We start from the raw sequence: 22,399 nt of genomic DNA on the forward strand, positions 1-22,399 counted from the left end.
ACTTCTCTTAACCTTTACATACTGTTCACGTCAAATTTGACCCGTTTTGACATTTGACAGCAGTAAAAACACCCTAAAGGCCATTTTTTAAGCTGAAATTTGATGACTTTTCCTAAAGTGACCCAAAACGTGCAAAAATGAAAATATTTAAAGATTTTATACTTTCGTACAGGTGCTACAAATTTTTGTACATTGAGGCTGTTCTGGGTCAAATTTGTATCTATTGCAATGGTTTTAGATCTCTGAAACATTAATTAAGGATTAATCACCCATTTATTAATGTCAGATAGGCTATTTATACATTCTAAATAGATCCGTGGTTCAAAATTTGGTATAGACACTTGTCATGAGGGGATTCTTGGCCTGGGTCAAAATTGACCCAGATCATACTGTGAAGATATAGAATATGAACAGTATGTAAGGGTTAAATGTTGAAATCAAACCCACATCCATCACTTCTGGGGGCAGCTCATTCCACAGTCTCAGATCCTGAATGAAAAAGATCCCCCTCTTGTTCCCATTAAACACGTCACTTTTCACCCTTAACCCATCACCTCCAGCTCTAGTGTCACCCAGCCTCAGTGGAAAAAGCCAGCTTGCACTTTCTCTATCGATACCCCTCATCAGTTTGTATACCTCTATCATATCTCCCCGCATTCTGCTATGCTCTAGGGAATGAAGTCCTGACCTAATCAACCTTTCCTGATAACTCTGATCCTCAAATCCTGGCAAAATCCTTGCAGATCTTCTCTACACTCTTTCCTGTAGGTAGCTGACCAAAGCTGCATACAATAATCCAAATTAGGACTCAGTTATGTCTTATACAACTTAAACAAAACATCCCAACTCCTGTACTCAATACTTGAATCTATGAAGGTCAATGTGCTAAAAGCTTTCTTCATGATGCTATCTACCTTTAACATCACATTCAAGGAATTAGGAATCTGTATTTCCAGAACTAGTCCATTCTCCACTAGGCTCCAAGTTCAGTGGATCATTCTCTAAAATTTATTCACTTGGAATGGTAGCACCAGGCACAATTTCTACTCCCCATTATTTCCTGAACTGCAAACTGATTCTGTGTTTGAATCCATGGTTCATTCTCCCTCCAACATTACCTTATGTTCCCCTCTCTCTGACATCTTTCCATGTCATAGCACCTGCCCTTTTATCTTTTTCCATTCTTGCTATTCCCCATTGCAAAATCTCCTCACAGGTGAAGCAGTGATCCATTTGTACTTCTTTCAATTCAATATATTCCGTCTGGTGTCTACAGTTTGGCTTCTTCTACACTGGAACAACAAAATAATGATTGGGTGATGCTTTACTGACTCTCAGTCTGCAAGAGCAACTTTCACTTCCCAGTTACCTCTTATTCACCACCCTATACTCCCACTCTGAGCTCTCTGTCTCTGGGTTTTACACTTCCACCAACGTCCATTGTAAGTTCTAGGAACTGCCTCTGATTTTTCAGCTGGAATGTTAAAATTACCTGATTTAATAATTTATGAACTGCATCATTATTTAAACACATATAGTCATGGCAAAACTAAGAGGATTTTTAAAATCCTAACCAGTTATTGATTGTGGAAATTCTCTGGAGAATTTTCTCATCCTCTGATCAAAAAAGATGACCTATGTTCGAGGACACGGATGCCTATTTAATTTTCATGAAGTTTTGTTGCCTCAGATATTTCTCCCCTTTATCTTAAAAATAATTATCATACGTATTATGACCGTGAGAGTACTTGAACAGAAGTCGTGTAGCATACTTGACAATTTAAAGCACGGTACCTGAGATTTCAGCCATGTATTTGACAATTTTCATGTTCTCAAATGTTGTAAAACCCATTTCAACAACTTCTTAGCCAGGATGTTATCAAGCTTCACCTTTAATGCTGTTTTTCAGAGGATGAAAATTAAATTCTTCCAATAGCTTAGTATCAGCCAAACAGTTAGAAATTCTTGGTAGAATTCTTAATACCATGCATGCTTTGTTTTCCTTTGTTTGAACACAGTGCCTGAGGGTCAGCTTTAAATCAACCATACGTTTCCATCCCTTAAACTAACATCTAAATCTGACACTATCCAGCTGCTTCTGTTTTCTAGCTTTGAAGATTTGCGTACATTATCTCGAACCATCAAAAGAACTTCTTTGCATTTTTCTAACATGGATTCCCACATCTAAATAATACATGGCCACATTTTGACTTTGTTCTACTAATTCCCAATTTCTTTTTCTTTTCACTTCATACCCGCCAGCTTGCCACTTCCCTTACTGAAGCTTGTTTTAACTCTTGTTGTGAATTCGTTTAACTGTGCTCATTTGGACACTTCATTCAAGTGACCATTCTTTACATGTTTGAGATGTGAGTGTCAGCAGGCTATTCAATTATACTGGTATCACTGCCAAGCATAAAGAAACGATGATAGAAAAAATGTCAGACTTGCATAATTCCAAATCATCCATTATAGGTAATGGTGTCCCTACTGTGTTAGTAGAGGTGAACTATATTGACTGTCAACAGGTTCAGTAAAATAATTAATCTCTGCAGAATCTTTTAATCTCTAAAATTTTTCATTCCCTGAGTCAAACTAAGTAAGCATGAGAAAATTGCATTTTCCTGCTTTTTTGTAATGCTAATATTGGAGTATAAATCCAGAACTTAATTCTTCACTTGGTGGTTGGGAATGTTAATAGAGCTCCTAGTCTATTGGTTCCCTGGTCATCCAATAGCACTCCAGGCAGGCTGAGGTAACATGAAAGCGCTTTGTTGTAAGACATTGATAATTTTGCTGAAATCGTTGATGTTCTGAAAATAAAACACAAAAGCATATAAATAAAGAGACTGAAGATACTGGAATCTGGTGCAACCGTAAGACCTTAAGGTATTGGAGCAGACTTAGCCTATTGGACCCCATCGCGTCTGTTCCACCATTCCATCATGGCTGATTTATTATCCCTCTCAACAAACCTGTCCTGCCTTTTCCCTGTAACCTCTGGCAACCTTACAAGATAAGAAACTATCTATCTCTGCTAAAAATATACCCACAGTCTTGACCCACAGAGCCATCTGTGGTAAAGAATTCCACAGATTCACCAGCCACTGGCTAAATAAATTTCTCCTCATCTCTGTTCTGAAGGGACATCCTTGTATTCAGAGGATGTGCTCTTTACTTTTAGATTCTCCTAGTATAGGAAACATCCTTTTCACTTCCAAGCAAATAATCTGCTGGAGGAACTCATTGGGCCAAGCAGCCACTGTAGAAGGAACTGAGTTACTGGTATATTGGATTGAAACCTTGTATCAGGATTCTGACGCAGGATTCTGACTCAAAAAGATAAACAGCATGTTATGCTTTAAAGTGCCAGTGACAGAGGTTGAAATCTTGCTGCTGTCTCTAAGGAATTTGTACGTTCTCCCTGTGACTGAATGAGCTTTCTCCAGGTGCTCTGGTTTCCTCTTGCTTTCTAAAAGATGTACAGGTTAGGGTTAGTAAGTTATGGGCATGTTATCTCTGGGGATGGAAGCATGGCCATGTATGTGGACTGTTCCTGACTCATCTTTGGAAATGACACATTTCACTGTATATTTCAATGTTTTGATGTGCATATGATGAAAAAAGATGATCTTTCATAATAAAGCAAAACTTATTTTTCCTCCAGCAAACAGCAGGAAATCTGCAGACGCTGGAAATTCAAGCAACACACACAAAATGCTGGTGGAACGCAGTAGGCCAGGCAGCATCTGTAGGAAGAAGCACAGTCGACGTTTCAGGCTGATACCCTTCATTTTTTCTTTCTTTTCTTTCAGTTCGTCCTGATGAAGGGTCTCGGCCCGAAATGTCGACTGTGCTTCTCCCTATAGGTGCTGCCTGGCCTGCTGCTTTCCACCAGCATTTTGTGTGTTTTCCTCCAGCAGATTGTTTGTTGTTGAACGTTGAAATAATTAATGGCCATTCGGCCCCTCAATTACTTTCTGCCATTTAATGTTATAGCTACAGTGCATCTTCACTTGCCTTGTTTCTTACATATTAAAAAAATCTACTAATCTCAGTTTATAAATTTTCATTTCTATGTTCTATAGCATAAAAACATTTTGCAGGGAAGGTTTGCAAACCTCTACTATGTTATTTTCTCAATGTACACAGTATAGATGGAGTGAAACATAGAAACATAGAAAATAGTTGCAGGAGTAGGCCGTTCGGTCCTTCGAGTCTGCACTGTCATTCAGTATGATCATGGCTGATCATCCAACTCAGAACCCTCTACCTGCTTTCTCTCCATACACCCTGATCCCTTTAGCCACAAGGGCCATATCTAACTTCCTCTTAAATATAGCCAATGAACCGGCCTCAACTGTTTCCTGTGGCAGAGAATTCCACAGATTCACCACTCTCTGTGTGAAGAAGCTTTTCCTCATCTTGGTCCTAAAAGGCTTCCCCTTTATCCTTAAACTGTGACCCCTCATTCTGGACTTTTCCAACATCGGAAACAATCTTCCTGCATCTAGCCTGTCCAATCCCTTTAGAATTTTATATGTTTCAATAAGATCCCCTCTCAATCTTCTAAATTCCAGTGAGTATAAGCCTAGTCGATCCAGTCTTTCTTCATATGAAAGTCCTGCCATCCCAGGAATCAACCTGGTGAACCTTCTCTGTACTCCCTCTATGGCAAGAATGTCTTTCCTCAGATTAGGGGACCAAAACTGCACACAATATTCTAGGGGCGGTCTCACCAAAGCCTTGTACAACTGCAGTAGAACCTCCCTGCTCCTGTACTCAAATCCTTTTGCTATTTATGCCAACATACCATTTGCCTTTTTCACCACTTGTTGTACCTGCATGCCCACCTTCAATGACTGGTGTACAATGACACCCAGGTCTCGTTGCATCTCCCCTTTTCCTAATCGGCCACCGTTCAGATAATAACCTCTTTTCCTGTTCTTGCAACCAAAGTGGATAACCTCACATTTATCCACATTAAATTGCATCTGCCATGAATTTGCCCACTCACCTAACCTACCCAAGTCACCCTGCATCCTCTTAGCATCCTCCTCACAGTTAACACCGCCGCCCAGCTTCGTGTCATCTGCAAACTTGGAGATGCCGCATTTAATTCCCTCGTCTAAATCATTAATATATATTGTAAACAACTGGGGTCCCAGCACTGAGCCTTGCGGCACCCCACTAGTCACTGCCTGCCATTCCGAAAAAGGTCCCGTTTACTCCCACTCTTTGCTTCCTGTCTGCCAACCAATTCTCTATCCACATCAATACCATACCCTCAATACCATGTGCTTTAAGTTTGCACACTAATTTCCTGTGTGGGACCTTGTCAAAAGCCTTTTGAAAATTTAAATATACCACATCCATTGGCTCTCCCCTATCCACTCTACTAGTTACATCTTCAAAAAATTCTATAAGATTCGTCAGACATGATTTTCCTTTCACAAATCCATGCTGAATTTGTCCGATGATTGATAACCCTTTTATATTTAAAGTATAAATATGTTTAAAGCGGAGACTGATAGATTCTTGATTAGCGAGGGCATCAAAAGTTACACAGAGAAAGCTGGAGAATGGGGTGGAGAGGGATAATATGTCAGCCATAATGGAATATCAGTACAGACTCATTTGGCGAACGGCCTAATTCTGTTCTTAATATTTATGCTTTTATGGTCTTATGATCTTACCTGTATGAACAGCATCCCAGGCAGTTTCTCACTATTTGAATACATGTGACAATAATAAAACAATACGAATTCCACTTCCATCATAATGAGTTACTAACATCTGAGTGTACTACCTAAGGGAGAAGAGATAGTAGATTCAATAACGGCTTTCACAGGTAAACTTGTTGAAAGATGTTACTGCACCTAGCATCTGCAAAGTAAAGAAATGCTTTGCTAGTGAGGATGAAGAGGGAAATGCCACTTATTAGATAACTTTTTCAGTCATTATCACAAATGGAACTTTTCTATTATATTATTCTATGATGTAAAGATCAGCATGCATATAAATGAGTCCCAGGAGGACTTAGCATGTTGGGACCAATGAAGTCAAAGTAGCAGAGCCTCAGTTTTAATTGACCAAAAGATTTTGTTAGCATAAGACACTTCCAACCTGAAAAGCTTTCATCTGAAGATTCTCGATTAGTTTTGACTGTAAGTCTTAGAGATGAAAGTAACCCGTCCAACTACCCCGTGTTTAAATTATACAGAAAATAGAGACTTAAAAGTAAGATTCTGGGCACTTTAACAAATTCATTCCCTCTCCAACTAGAGGTATAATGGATGTCTCTTTGTTATGTATTTCAGTCCTGAAGAGGAATGATCGCCAAGCTGTATCAAAACATCTGCAAACTGTATTTATGAATCCCTGAAGCATTGGTATCTTAATCTCACATCCAGCATGACAATTAAAAATTTCTGCAGGAAATACCAAAGCTGTGATATCAGGTAATTTCAAGTCAGAAAGGGCAAGCTGCCTTAAATGGATTTTGGACATGTGATTTTGGGCCTTTTGCCCAAGCATTATTAATAGAGGAGACCCAATTAAACTATGCAAATCTGAGTATACTTTTGACCCTTACCAGTTGTGAAATCCATCCTTATAATGTCAATTGAGTGGAGTCAGACTTGCCTGTACAAAGCATGCTCTCTACGACGGCCCTATTAATACTCACTGGCTAGACTTACTGGCAGTGTATTGCCATTTCAGTGTCTAAATCTTCCTGCCTTTTTTGGTTAATGTTTATTTCTAATATTTTCCAGTCTAGTAGGATCAATCTGTTTGTTTAATAACATTACATTTAGTGGCTTATTTGGTGAAGTGTCTTCCTCAAGTTCACAAAAATAAAATGGACGGCTGTTACTCATCACACATGCATTCCCATCACCCGTGGCTTCATGTACCTATCCTTTTATTCATGGGAACACAAGGGATTCTGCAGATGCTGGAAACTCAGAACAACAAAACACAAAATGCTGGAGGAACTCAGCAGGTCAGGCAACATCTACAGTCCTGATGAAGGGTTCTTGGCCCAAAACTTTTCCCTCTATAGGTGCTGCCTAGTCTTTTGAGTACCTCCATCATTTTGGGTTTGTTTTTTTTTATTAATGGAGTTGGCTGTTTGACTCAATAATCTGGTCCTGCAGATGATTCCATGTTCAAGATCTGAATGCTGAGTGCATTTTGCTCTACTTCCTTTGCAACTTTGAACACACAGTAATTCCTCTTCTTTTAACTTTGAGGTCACAATACTTCTTGCCAAAGCAGACTCTTACTTGTTGAAGATTTTGGCAGGCACTCAGCTGTCTGCTTGCTAGCTGCTGCATTAAAACTAATGAAATACCGTCCTTGAAAGAGACCGTGTCTTCCACAAGCCCCACCGGACAAGGCAGCCAGATATTTTCACTTGGCCATCCGACAGTTAAAATCTACACCAAAGCAGCCTTTCAGTGTATCACTAAAATAGTAATTTGTTGTGTGTAAGTCTGGACAGAGTATTGACAGGGTCCTCAATCATTGAGTGTGTGTCCCATACAGCCAAGCCTGACCCTGTCTCAGCTGACATCCGTGCATGAGTACCTCTAGCAGAAATCACTGGTTAGCAATCAGGATTCGGAAACCAGGGTCATTTTTCACATTCGTAACCCATAGCATCTAGCACAAATTGAATTATCTCTCACTGCCCAGCTGGCGATTACAAATGCACAGATAGTAAGCTATTCCTTAGCATAAATATAAAGTATTTTTTTATTTGAACTATTAGAGTTAAAATACAAAATATATTTTCAACCAACATTTGCAGTTTAAACCAGAAGTACCTCCACACTTCTCTTTTTTCGATTGAAATGCACTTGTTGGGGTAAAATACTGCAGGCACCACTACAGTCTGAACATATCATCCTTCTGCACGTCTGTACCCATGCAATAGGGACATCTTTCATTTTACAGAGTCTGCACTCTGAGAATGTAAATCTAAAGTTCGGGGATTCAACAAACTGACAGGATGGGATTTATTTTTCCTGCGCTTCTTATGGAAAAATCACAGTTTCAAAGATGGAATCCATTCTTGAATTGTTAACAGACTGTCTCAGCTTTCCTGAGCACCCAAAGACAAGGCTGTACCAGTTTATTGCCAAGCCATTTACATGGGAGAGGTTGCAATTAATCTCTGCTATGGCCTTTCATTTTCCAACAATGTATATTGTCGTAAGAAATCTCTGAATTTGAGAAGTATCTCTGCTGAGGTTCACCGATGAACCCTGAAGTGACTCAGATTCAGATGCTAGAGCCATGGGTCTAGAAGAAGAATAATCAAGTTTATTTTCACTAACCGATGCTGTTATTCTGCAGCTGCAGTACATTGCAATACATAAAGTACACTATAGTCTACAATAAAAAAATGAGTAGTGCAAAAAGATAGCAAAATTGTAAAGTAGTGCTCATGGGCTTATTGACAGTTCAAAAATCAGATGATGGAAGAGTAGAAGCTGTTCCTAAAACATTAAGCAACACACACCAAACGCTGGAGGAACTGAGCAGGTCAGGCAGCATCTATTGAAAAGAGCACAGTCGACAATTCAGGCCAAGACCTTTCAGCAGGATGTTTAGTACACTTTTCCACAGATGCTGCCTGTCCTGCTCAGTTCCTCCAGCATTTTCAGTGTGTTGCTTTGGAGCTCCAGCATCTGCAGACTTTCTCTTGCTTGCGATTGGCCTAAAACATTAAGCATCGGTCTTCAGGCTCAGGCCCTGATGGTAGTAATGAGATGTTGAACCACAGAAGCTGATGATATGTGTGAACCATGTGCTGACAAAGATATCTTTACTGTCCCCTTTTACACTCTTTTTTGTTTAGTGCAAGGAACGTCTTCTCAAATCAGAGGTAGTTTTGAACATGGAACAGTGCACAGCACAGAAACAGGCCCTTTTGGCTGATCATGTTTGCAGCAACCATGCTGCCATCTGAATTAATCCCATCTACCTGCACATTGATTGCATCCCTCTACTCCCTGTCCATTCATGTCATTTCTCTAAATGCATTTTTAAGCATTGCCATTTCATCTGCTCCAAACACTTTCCTTGGGGGCGTGTTTCAGGCACTTAATGTAAAATACCTGCCTTGCAAACCTCCTTTAAACTTTTACCCTTCCATCTTAAACCTGTGTTGGCTGGTAGTTAACACATTCATCATTTGGGAGAAAGGAAGACTCTGCTCTCTACCTTATTCATGATACTCGTGATGTTAAATACTTCTTTCAGGTCACCCCTCAGACTCCGATGTTCCAGGGAAAATAATTCACATTAGTCTAAGCCCTCCTTTTAAACACTATTCTCTGACCCAGTCAACATCCTAGTGATAAACACAAGAACATCTGCAGATGCTGGAATTCCAAAGCAACACACACAAAATGCTGGAGGAACTCGGCAGGTCACAGAAATACTCAAACAGTCGCTGTTTCCAACCAAGATCCATCTTCAGGGATAGAAAGAAGGGGGAAGATACCAGAATAAATAGGTGGGAGAAGGAGAAGGATGATAGTTAGAATTTGATAGGTGGGTAGAAAAGATAAAGGGGTGGAGAGGAAGGAATCTGATAGGAGAGGAAAGTTCATAGGAGAAAGTGAAGGAGGCTGAGGCTGAGGTGACAGGCAGGTGAGAAGAGGTAAGAGACTAGATTGAAGAATAGAAGAAGAGGGGACAGGGAGGGAATTTTTTTTTACCTGAAGGAGGAATTGATATTCATGTCATTAAGTTGGAGGCTACTAGGACAGAATATAAGGTGCTGCTTCTCCACCCTGAAGGTGGCCTTACCAGGCACAAGAGGAGACCATGGACCGGCATGTCAGAATGGGAATCAAAATCAGAGTTAGTATGTTTGCCCACCGGAACCTCTTCTGCGCCCTTTCCAAACTTCCACATCCTTCCTGTAAAGGGGTGACCAGAAATGCAAGCAATATTCCAAATGTAGCCTAATCAGAGCTTTATATATCCACAATGTGACTTGCCAATGTTTTCTCAATACCAATGAAGGCAAACTTTTTGCATGAAAGTGATTTTGACTCTGGTGATGAGCCATCTTTTTCCCTATCCTGTTCATGTCTGTTTTCCTGAGATATGCCTTCAGTGTGTCTTTCCAGAGTCTCTTCTGATTACAGAGTCGCAGGATTTGGCAAGAGAACAGATATTCATGTATTGGTCTTCTTACATAATACAGTGCATTTTCCAGATGCATCAATGGTGATATCTCTCCAGACACATGAAATGAGAGAACACTGTTTCAGAAAAGAAAGCAAGAACTTGTCCTGACATTCTATTCCCTAGTTCTTTGGTAATGCACAAATTGTGAATATCAGCTTATATTGTAAATGAGCCCATTGCATCCCATTTTTAACGTGCTGTTCACAGAGGTAGCTTTAAACATGGCAAGCAAGATAATGAGCTGAATATGATTAGAAACATCATATTAATGTAAAATCTCTTGAAAATCTGATCTGATAAGTACATTTATTGGCATTTCGAGGGTTTTGTTTAATACTGCACATGTCCATCAATGTGGAGCACACTATAAGCTAGAGAGAAAATATCCCTCTCCAGTTGTGATGAATGCTGACCTTTCAGATACTGCTTTATTCCAATTATTGTCCTTTCCTTGGCTATAATCTAATGATTCTAATCTATCTTTCACTTTTTCTTCTTATTACTGCTATTCATTCATGCCTTACACTTCAAATTTCTCATCTATCTTATATTATTATTTTGCACAGATCAAGTCATCTTAGAACATAGGACAATACAGTATTGGAACAGCCCTTCAGCCCACAATGTTGTGTCAAACCAATTAAGTTTCTAATCAAATAGCTAACCAAAATAATCTTTTCTGCTTGCACAATGTATGTATCTTTCCATTTTCCTTGCATTCATATGCCTGACTAAGTATCTTTTATCTGCCTCTACCACCACCCCAGGCAGTGCAGTGCAGGCACACACCACTCTGTGTAAAAACCTTGCCCCTCTCATCTTCTTTGAAATTACCTTTCTTACCTTAAATGCATGGTGATAGATATTTCAACCCTGGGAAAATATACTGTCTGTCTACTCCATCTATACCTTTCATAATCTTATACATCTCTATCAGATCTCTCCTCAGCCTCCGCAGAAAATTACCTTAGTTTGTCCAGCCTCCCATTATACAGGCAACATCGTGGTGTCTATCTTCTTCCCCCTTTTCAAAGCCTCAACATTCACTTCCTCTAATGGGGTGACCAGAACTGTATTCAATACTCCAGATGAGGCCGAGCTGGAGTTTTATAAAGCTGCAACTTCTCATCCTGACTTTGACTAATTCCATATCACTTCTTAACCACCTAATCAACCTGTGTAGCCCCTTTCAGGGAACTATGAACTTAAACCCCCAAATTCCTCTATTTGTCTACACTGTTAAGGGTCTTACCTTAAAAATGCACTGTCTCTTTTCATTCGACCTACCTAGGTGCAGCACTTCACACCTGACCGGGATTAGCTCCATCTACCATTTCTCTGCCCATATCTGCAACTGATCTCTATCTTGCTGTGCTCTTTGCCAGCTTAAAGCTTTTCTTAATCTGCCTGCAGATCTGTTTCTCTATGTCCCAGTGGCTATTGGGGAGTAGGGAAAGGTCAGAGTGATTGCACCCTTCCTATTTTTGAGTTCTACACACTGTAGACAAGCCCCCCATAATGTCCCCTTCCAGAGCAACTATGATATTGTCCCTGATTAGTTGTGGAAATCCACCTTCCCCTTTTACTTCTCTCTCTATCTGTTTTAAAACTTCAAAACCCTGAGACAACAACCACCCATACCTATCCCTCCCTCAACCAAGTCTCTGTAATGTTCACAACATCATAGTTCCATGGTCTGATCCAGGATCTAAGTTCGTCCCTTTACCCATAATACTCCTAGCATTAAGATATATGAATTTCAAACTATCTATCTCATTGTATCTAATACTTTATGCCTGCCTGTTTTAACTGGCCCTGACATCAACCTTCTTTTCCATCCCTCCACTTTCTGACCTGGTGGTCTGATTCCCATCCCACTCCCAAACTAGATTAAACCCTCTTGAGTAGCACAAGTGAACCTCCTGGCCAGCATATTGGCTTCCATCCAATTTAGTTGCAACCCATCCTTGTGTAGGTCACCATTGCCCCAGGAGAGATTCCAATGATCCAAGAACCTGAAATCTTGCTCCCTGCACCAGTTCCTCAGGCACTCATTCACCTATACTATCATTCCATTCTTGTCTAGACTAGCACATGGCACAGAATTATCGCCAAAACCTGTTGATCCAAAGCCTTCTACTCTAACTGTGGCTCACTCCAAAAATGGCGACTTAAATATCTTGTACACACTCTCAGTGTCACTTTATTGGTACACCTATACCTCTACTTGTTAATGCAATGATCTCATCAGCCAATCATGTGGCAGCAATTCAATGCACAAAAGCACACAGACATGGTCAAGATGTTCAAAACAAGTATCAGAAGAGGAAAGAAATGTGGTGTAAGTGACTTCGACCATCGAATGATTGTTAGTTGCAGACGGAGTGGTTTTGAGTATTTCAGAAACTGCTGATCTTCTGGGACTTACACAACAATCTCTAGAATTTACAGAGAATGGTGTGAAAACAAAAGTATGAAAAACATCAGTGAGAGGCAGTTGTGTGAGGGAAAACACCTTGTTAATGACAGAGGTCAGGGGAGAATGGCCAGACTGGTTCAAGGTGACAGGAGGGTGTCTGTAACTTAAAAAAAACATGCATTACAACAGTGGAGTGCAATAGAGCATCTCTGAATGCACTTCACATCAAACCTTGAAGTGGATGGGCTACAGCAGCAAAAGACCATGAACACACACTTTATTAGGTACAAGAGGTACCTAATAAAGTGACCACTGAGATCATTGTTTGGACCTTCCGGGGCCTGTCTATTTGAAACCATTTTTACACCACGTTAATTGTCAAAGATATTCTGAAGACACATTCAGCTAAAGCTAATTGAGGTACGGTACATATTACTGTTGGCTGAGGCATTACCTACTTGCTTCCATTAATATTTGCATTAACCCATTTGCGAATTGCAGCGGGGGAAGCCATGAATGTATCATTAATAGCTTCAATGACACAAACGGTTTTAATTAATGATAGATTCATTTATTTGTTCCTGCTTTCTCAGCTTGAGTCAAACGGTAAAGCATTTCTAAATTAAATGCAATAAGAACTATCTCTCCGGGGCAGCAAGGTAGTGTAGTGGTTAGTGCAACGTTATTACATCTTGGGGTATTGGCGTTTGGAGTTCAATTCTGTAAGGAAGTTTGTACGGTACTTCCCATATGTGCATGGGTTTCCTCCCACAGTCTAAAGGTATACTGATTAGTACTGTACGTTAGTTGGTCATTGGAAATTGTACTGTGATTTGGCTAGGGTTAAGATCGGTAGGCTGCTGGGTGGCTTGGCTCAGTTGGCCAGAAGTTCCTGTTCCGTGCTGTATCTCTAAGTAAATAAACAGGTAAGTAAGCAAAGAAGTCCATGAACTGGCACTCCAAACCAGTAATAAATACAGTGTTGCCACAGATACTGGGATGCAGATGGGACTGTAAACCAAGTCCTGAAAGAATGGCTCTGGGTTTCTACATTTTCTCATTTTTTTACAATGTAGGAGTTGGCTATGTTAGCCATCCAGTCAATGGATGTTTTACAGAGTATTCCTATTCTGCCACATTAATTTCCCTGTAAACTTTTCTCCATATTTGATATTAATGAGTCACAAGGCTTTCGGGAATGAAAAGACCATAAGATAAAGGAGCAGAAATAGGCCATTTGGACCATTGAGTCTACTTTGTCATTTCATCATGGCTGATCCAATTTTCCTCTCAGCCCCAGTCTTCTGCCTTCTCCCCAAAAATATATGGATTTTCTTCATCCTTCTGACCTGAAGCAAAAAAGGATTAATTGACCAGGATCAATTAACTAAGATAGCTTCAGAATATTCTCCCTGTTGGACAATACATGGGGGTAGTTTGATTCATAGTGTATCTAGCTTCTGAAAACGTAGAACATAGAATATTACAGCACTGTATAGGCCCTTTGGCCCATTGCAGGGGTCAGCAACCTTCACCACTGAAAGAGCCATATGGACCTATTTCCCACAGAAAAGAAAACACTGGGAGCCACAAAACCCGTTTGACATTTAAAATGAAATAACACTGCATACAACGGTTTTTTTTGCCTTTATGCTATGTATAAACAAACTATAATGTGTTGCATTTATGAAATTGATGAACTCCTGCAGAGAAAACGAAATTACATTTCTGCATGCAACAAAAACATTTTGAACTCCGAAAAAAAGACTTTGGGTTGAAGGTTACTCCATAGTTAGCCTACCTTGGATCGAAAAATTAAAAGAAATCACGCACTGGCGGGTGTCAGGCATTGGCAGTGGTGACATATATTAATAGCGATAAAAAAACATGTTGTAGTGGTGTGCTACACGCAGCGCTAAAATAACGACACTGCAGTCAAAGATAACTTTATTCAAACTAAACAGCCTTGCTTTAAAGCCTCCCTCAACCTGGCCCCATGGGCGCAGATGCTCCAAAAGACACGTACTCACAAACCCCCGTAGGCTATCTCCCTTAGCCAGAACAGTGGCTAATTGTGAGCTGGTTCGGATGTGCCAGGAAATGGGGTCGCCACAACGTTTTATTTAGATTGTACAAGATCACCATAATCTTCAAATTTCAAATTACATTTCAAAAACTAACAAACCACGGGGAGCCGCAGCACAGATATGAAAGAGCCGTGGGTTGCCGACCCCTGGCCCATTGTGATATGCCAACTTTTCAATCTACTCTAAGATCCAGAAAACCCTTTCTTCCCACACATCCATCCATTTTTCTATCATCCGTGTACCTATAAAAGAATTTCTTAGAAGTCCCTAATGTACCTACCTCTACCTCCACCCCTTGGCTAGGAAATACATGCACATACCACCCCCTGTGTAAAAAAAACCATCAACTCCTCTGACATCTTCCCTATACTTTCCTCTAAACATTTTAAAATTATACCCTGTCATATTAGCCATTTCCACCCTGGGAAAAAGCCTCTGGCTTTCCATTCAATCTATGTCTCTTATCAACTTACAGACTGTGGTGAACTACATATACCTGTCTGGACACGCCCCTTGCTGATTGCTCCTGTGGCTCCTCCCACATACCCCAGTATAAAGGCGATTGAGGCCTGAGCCCAGCCTCATTCTCTAGGATGTAGCATGGTGGTCAACTACTGCTTGTTCTTTCTTCCAGTCAATAAAAGCCGATATCTCGACTTCACGTCTCAGAGAGTTATTGATGGGGCATCAATTTTATTGACTGGAAGTTTTAAAACATGGAAAGCGTTTTACGTCCGGAAAGATTGGATTTGGACCCCCAAGACCCTGAAGCAGCTCTTGCCTTTGAACTCTGGCTTGCATGCTTCCAATCATACTTGGAGAAGGTTAGTGCAACTGAACCCGCTGTTATGCACCGAATTCTCCTCTCGAGGGTCACCCCGAAAGTTTACTAACTTATCAGAGGCCTGCTGACCTACGAAGGGGCACTGGACGCCCTCAAAAGACAGTACCTGCAGCCGGTGAGCACGGTCTATGCAAGACATCGCTTAGCTACGCGACGACAGCGGCCTGCAGAGTCGTGTGCCGAGTTTCTCCGAGCCCTACAGACGCTCGTGCGGACTTGCGATTGCAAAACACTCACGGCGGAACAGCATGCGGAGCTGCTAGTATGAGACGCCTTTGTTACAGGAATCAGGTCAGTGTATGTGCGCCAGCGGCTGCTGGAAAATGCCGATCTTACCTTACGCTTGGCGATCGAGACGGCCGACACGCTGGAGGCTGTTCTGCACAATGCTGATGCAGTCCAGCCGCGCGATCCCCCGCCGGTACCGTGGACATCTCAGACCCTGCCGCCTCCGGTTCCTGTGAGCGAATTCGCCAACGCCACTGCCAGTCGCGATTCCACGAACTCCCCGAACCCAACCACAGCTGCTGCCAGTCGCAAGCCCGCGCAGCGTTACTTCTGCAGACTTGAAAAGCACACGCATGAGGGATCACTGACACCTAGTGGGCTGACACCTCCAGTTAGGCCGGAACCAGCACAACCACCGTCTCCGGTGCAATCACCACCGGCACCTGTGCAATCACAGCCGGTGCTACATAGATTGCAGTGACAGATTCGACCACCTGATAGACTTAACCTGTAAATATACTTGTAAGAAACTTCACTCCATGGGGACTGTCTTTTAAAACAAAGCGGGGGTGAATGTGGTGAACTACATATACCTGTCTGGACACACCTCCTGCTGACTGCTCCTGTGGCTCCTCCCACAAACCCCGGTATAAAAGCGATTGAGGCCTGAGCCTGGCCTCATTCTCCAGGATGTAGTATGGTGTTCAACTACTGCTTGTTCTTTCGTCCAGTCAATAAAAGCCGATATCTCGACTTCACGTCTCAGAGAGAGTTATTGATGGTGCATCACAGACATCTGTCAAGTCATGCCTCATCCTCCTTCACTCCAAGCCCTAGCTCTATCAACCTATCCTCATACTGTAAGACATGCTCTCCAGTCCAAGCAGCATTCTGGCAACACACACAAAATTTTGGAGAAACTCAGCAGGTCAGGTAGCATCTATGAAAAAGAATGAGCAGTCGACGTTTCGGACCAAGACCCTTCTGCAGGACTTTTGGCAAATCTCCGCATCACCTCCAAAGCTTTCACATCCTTCCTGTAATGAGGCAACCAGAAATGAACACAATATTCCAAGTATGGCTTAACCAGTGTTTTATAGATCTGCAACAGTACTCCACAGCTCTTGAATTCAATCTGAAGTTAAAGTCAGAGTCAAAGTAAATTTGTTATCAAAGTATGTATATGTATGTCACTGTGAAATTCATTTTCTTGCAGGCATTCACAGTAGAACAAAGGAACATAACAAAATCAATGAAAAACTGCACATAAACAACCAATGTGCAAAAGAAAATAGTCTGTACAGACACAAAAAATAATTGTAACTAAGTAATATTGAGAATCCCCACTTTCCCTCCTAACTAATGAAGGTCAACACAACCTACACATCCCTATCAATGAGTGGCAACTTTGAGGGATCTCTGGACTTGTATCCCAAGATCCTTCTGTTCCTCCAGAAGCCAGGATTTTTGAAAGATATAATGAGATAACGCATAAATGACCATCTAAAGTTCTCAGAATTTCTTTTTTTCCCTTTTCCCCATACCCTATTACTGTTAGTATGCTTTTCTGCTCCACACTCTACCTCCAAACTAACACTGGTTCCTGCTTCAAGAAAAAATTCAAGTTGTGAAGTTTTAATCTATTCAAGGCCAGATGGGATAGATGGAATAGTCCATCTATTCAAGGCCAGTAACTCCCTCCACTCTTTCTTCCCGCTGAGAACTAAGACTAATTTGCTATATCCACCTGCCCTCACCCTGCTACTGGTAATGACTCAGGTTGTCTGAATAATTTCTGTAAAAGCCTATATAAATATGACAGTTATTAAATATTTCTATGTTTTATTTTTCTCTCAGCAAGTCAGGCAGCATCTAGGGAGGAGAATACACATAAAATGCTAGAGGGACTCAACCGATCCCTTCCTCAGGACTAGAAAGAAAGGGGGCAGAAATCGGAATAAGAAGCTGAAGGTACAGGGAATGAGAAAGGAGTGAGGGCGTATGGGGATTTATCTAGCATGATTTAACTATCAATGCAGGAAATTCTGCAGATATTGGAAATCTCAATTTATGCACACAAAGTGCTGGAGAACTCAGCAAGTCAGGCACTATCTATGGAGAGGAATAAACAGTCAATGTATCAAGCCGAGATACTTCTTTGGGACTGGAAAGGCAGGGGACAAAAGCCAAACTAAAATGCTCAGGGCCAGGTAAGAAGTAAGGAGGGTGGACAGAGGGAACTGCAAATGGGGAGCAACGAGAGAGGGTCTCACTGAACTCCATCAATTTAATTATTTTTAATTGTGATCTGTACTCTACCATAAGCAATAATCCTCATTGTACTTGGGAATTAAACTGTAACAATAATTCCCCAATATCTAGATTGCCAGTTCAATATCTAGATTGTTTTTAATGGCACAATGGTAACAATGAAGTACTTTTGGTTTATATAGCAAGGATTTAGTTAATATTTCATCTGCTGCACTTAAGGGTTGGAGACCAATTTTCCAAGGGAAGACTTCAGGTATGACATATTAAAAATATGACCTTTAAGCATAATATAACTCTCAAAGGGTTTGAATTACCATAGCAACTGGAGGACAAAGAAGGCACGTTCGAAGTGGGGGATGGATAGTGTGAGGTTTATGGATGTGCATTAAAAAAAATGAATTAGTTTGCGAAATACATTTTGTAAGCCATTTTGATCTGCAAAGTTAAGAGTCAGTTGGCATTTCCTAGCCACAGTTTTTCCCCTCAGGTGTCCGATGACTCAATAGTTACGTTACTTTATACAGAGCCTCGGACTATTGACTGAGACATGTTTTTCAATCTTACCAGAGTAGCTGGAGAATTCAATTTTAGATACTTCTAAATCAATATTTGGAGTGGGAAGACACAATACCTATGGAGCAATTCGATTGTCATAAATCACATTTAATTGACTGATGTTCTTTACATGGTGGTCCCTGCCCCTCTGTAATGGTCTACAAATACTGTCAATTCAGGGGCAATTAAGGATGAATAATAAATAACGGCATTGTCTACAAAGTCCATTTCCCTTGATTAACTAAATGAAAATAAAAATCTACCAAGAATATTTTGATAGAGTAGATGGTAAATCATTTCTTGTGTTGTTAGAAGGGGACACAATCCATTTTAATACTGGGCCACATTTAAATTGGCAATGTGCCCGCATATCGAAAGAATGGACAGGAAACTTTATACTTTAGAAATGACGGTGCAAGGAAATTTGCTGGTAAAGGAGAGGCAGCTGTGCCAGCGGGATAGGTGGGATGATTTGGAGCAGGAGGGAGGAATGAAATGAAAACCTGCCAAACAAACACATTTGTATTCTTGCAGTTCTGCCTTTCTGTGATCTGCTTGACTGAAACTGATTCTAGCTGTTTTCTGCTCAGCTACGGACAAGAAAATCGAAACACCTGGGGTGAGGGAGGATGAAAATGAAGGACCTCTAAACATGATTAAAAACTTGAGTTTTTTTCTTGGTCTTTCTTATTCCCAGTTATTAATCCAACTGGAGGTGTCAAAACTCTTTCGGATGGACTGTGAAAGATCAGATGCAAATTATGATAGAAGATGAAATTCACCAGCACGGGAATTTTGCCTAACTCTATCTTGTCTAAGTATTAGCTTTATTTGTCACATGTACATCAAAGCGTTGAAATATACAGTGAAATGCTTTGTTTCATTAATAACGAACACAGTCTGAGGATGTGCCGGGGGCTGCTTGCAAATCACAGAATTTTAGAGACATAGTCATGTGTGTCATCATGCTTCCAGAGGTAAATACAAGTATCATGCCCACAAGCTACCACCCCTACATCTTTGTGGGAGAAACCACTGCACCCAGAGGAAATCCATGCACTCACGGGGAGAATTTACAATCTCCCTGCAGACAGCAGCAGGAATTGAAGCCTAGTTGCTGGTGATATAACATGTTATGCTAATCACTATGCTACCTTCTAAGCAGAAAATTTTCAGTCCCATAATTATGGGAAACCCTCAGTTATTACTATTCACTTTTCAAATTTAACTTTTAATTGTTATTTGATAACTTATTGATTAAAGCATTGTGTATTAAAATTATTACTCATTTTTGTCAGGAAAGATCATAAAGGGACATGTGATATAATCAATAATCTGGTCTACTAATGTGAGATTTTTATCTTTGTCTCTTAATCATGTTTTTAGTTACCTCAATATTGGACAATTAAAGCTACACCTAAATTAGAAAGAACAATGTATGTAATACCTTTTATTTCAAAGATCGGCATTATTTATCAGAGAACTATTGTGCTTTAAGTTAGAAGCTAGATTATATGGTCAAACCAAAATAGATAAATTGTCTGTATGTTCAATATCATAAAGAGATAGATAAAAATTAAGTAAAACATTTAATGAAATACTAGAGCAATACACACAAAATGATAGAAGAACAGCAAGTCAGGCAGCATCTATGGAGGGAAATAAACAGTTGGCATTTCTGGCTGAGACCCTTCTTTAGGACTGGAAGGATCTCTCTTGCAGAGGTAAGAGCTGCTACAGCTGCTTGCATTATTCAGGGCCCCAAGCAGTTTATCCAGATCAGGCGACACTTCACCTTGGCCGACAACCTGATGGCATGAACATTGATTTCTCGAACATTCGGTAATGCCTCCTCCTTCACCATTCCCACCCCCTTTTCCCTCTCTCACTTTAATTCCTTGCCTGCCCATTGCCTCCCTCTGGTGCTCCTCCATCCTTTTCTTTCTTCCCTGGCCTTCTGTCCTTTCCTATCAGACTCCCCCTTCTCGAGCCCTGTATCTCTTTCACCAATCAACTTCCACACTCCTTACTTCACACCTCCCCCTCCTGGTTTCACCTATCACCTTGTGGTTCTCCCTCCTCTCCCCCACCTTTTATCTCTATCCCTCATCTTTTTTTCTCCAGTCCTGTTGACGGGTCTTGACCCAAAATATCGAATGTACTCTTTTCCATAGACGCTGCCTGGCCTACTGAGTTCCTCCAACATTTTGTGTGTGTTTCTTGGATTTCCAGAATCTGCAGATTTTCTCTTGTTTGTAATTGGACTTCACTTTTGAGTCTGTTCGGATTGTCTACTGTATCCAGTGCTCCTAGTGTGACATCCTATACACTGGTGAGACCTGACATAGTTTGGAGGACCATTTCATTGAGCACCTTCAGTCTGTCCTGCACAAAAGATGGGTTTTCCCAGTGCCCACCCATTTTGATTCTACTTTCCATACCCTTCCCAACATGTCAGTCCATGGCTTCTTGTATTGTCACAAAGAGACCTCTCTCAGGTTGGAGGAACAATACCTATTTTGTCTGAGTACCCTCTAACCTGCTGGCATGAACATCAATTTGTTTAACTCCCAGTAATATCTCCCCTCTCCCCCTTTTCTTTTTTTCATTCCAATTCCAGCTCCCCTCTTACCACTTTCCTTCTCCTCACCTGCCTATCACCAACCTCATTCTCTTCTTCATTCCCTTTCCCCTATGGTCCACTCTCTTCTCCTATCAGATCCCTTCTATTTTACCTTTACCTCTTCAACCTATCATCTCTCCCAGCTTGTTACTTAAATCTCCCCTCCGTCACCCATCCATCTTCCCCCTCACCTGGTATCACCGATCTTGAAGAAGGGAATCAGACTGAAATGCTGACAGTTTATTCATCTCCAAGATGTTGCCTGACTTGTTGAATTCCTTCAGCATTTTGTGTGTGTAGCACCAGATTTCCAGCACCTGCAGAATCTTTTGTGTTTATATTATCTATCTATCTATCTATCTATCTATCTATCTATCTATTTATTTAGAGAAACAGTGCAGAAAAGGCCCTTCCAGCCCATTGAACGATGATGGCCTGCATCCCACCAACTTAATCCTAATCACAAGTTAATTTGCAAAGACAAATTAACCTACCAGCCAGTACATCTTTGGACTACAGGAGAACCCTGGAACACCTGGATGAAACTCACATGCACATGGGAAAAACATACAAACTTTTTTACATAGGACACCATAATTGAAGTCTGAACTCTGAACCCCCCCAAGCTGCAATAGTGTTGTGCTAACTGCTATGCTACTGTGGTGTCCTAATGAAATACTTACCTTTGTAGTGTAAAGAATGGAATATAAGAAGTTCAGTTAATGACATACTTACATAAGCCCTAGTTAGACCACGTGTGTGAGCAGTTCTGGACTCTCTAAGAAGAACATGGTGGTCTTGTAAAAATTTTACAGTACTACCTGGAATATGTATTATATTATGAAAAGTGATTACACAGTACAGAACTTTGTTTATAATATGTATTATAAACTCAACTTCTTCAGAAGGTTGCAAGTTAACTTGTGGGAATTTGCCAGACTGATGTAAAGAAACTATTATCTTCTGTTAGGAGCTTGTGGATTGAGAAATTAGATTAAAATTAGTTTTGAATATTCCAGAGTGAAATTAGGAGTAATTACCTATTCTTCCATCTGAGTCTGTAAATAAAGATATAGAACCAGATCATGTTTGAATTTTTTAAATAACTATATAGCTAAATATTGTGGTTAGTGTATGTACTCCCTGTGATCACATGTGTT

At 40.7% G+C, this 22,399-nt stretch overlaps 1 long non-coding RNA gene across 1 annotated transcript in view; it reads left to right on the top strand.

The window, feature by feature from the left end:
* The window catches only part of LOC132404966 (uncharacterized), a 41,483-nt gene extending 24,940 nt beyond the window's left edge, over positions 1-16,543 (top strand). The window contains exons 5-6 of the long non-coding RNA XR_009515725.1: positions 6,321-6,461; positions 15,353-16,543. This is a non-coding gene — a long non-coding RNA (uncharacterized LOC132404966). The remainder of the gene's footprint in view (positions 1-6,320; positions 6,462-15,352) is intronic.
* Positions 16,544-22,399: the final 5,856 nt, after the last annotated feature.

This window comes from Hypanus sabinus, chromosome 14 (genome assembly GCF_030144855.1).
Source record: "Hypanus sabinus isolate sHypSab1 chromosome 14, sHypSab1.hap1, whole genome shotgun sequence".
Taxonomy (NCBI): domain Eukaryota; kingdom Metazoa; phylum Chordata; class Chondrichthyes; order Myliobatiformes; family Dasyatidae; genus Hypanus; species Hypanus sabinus.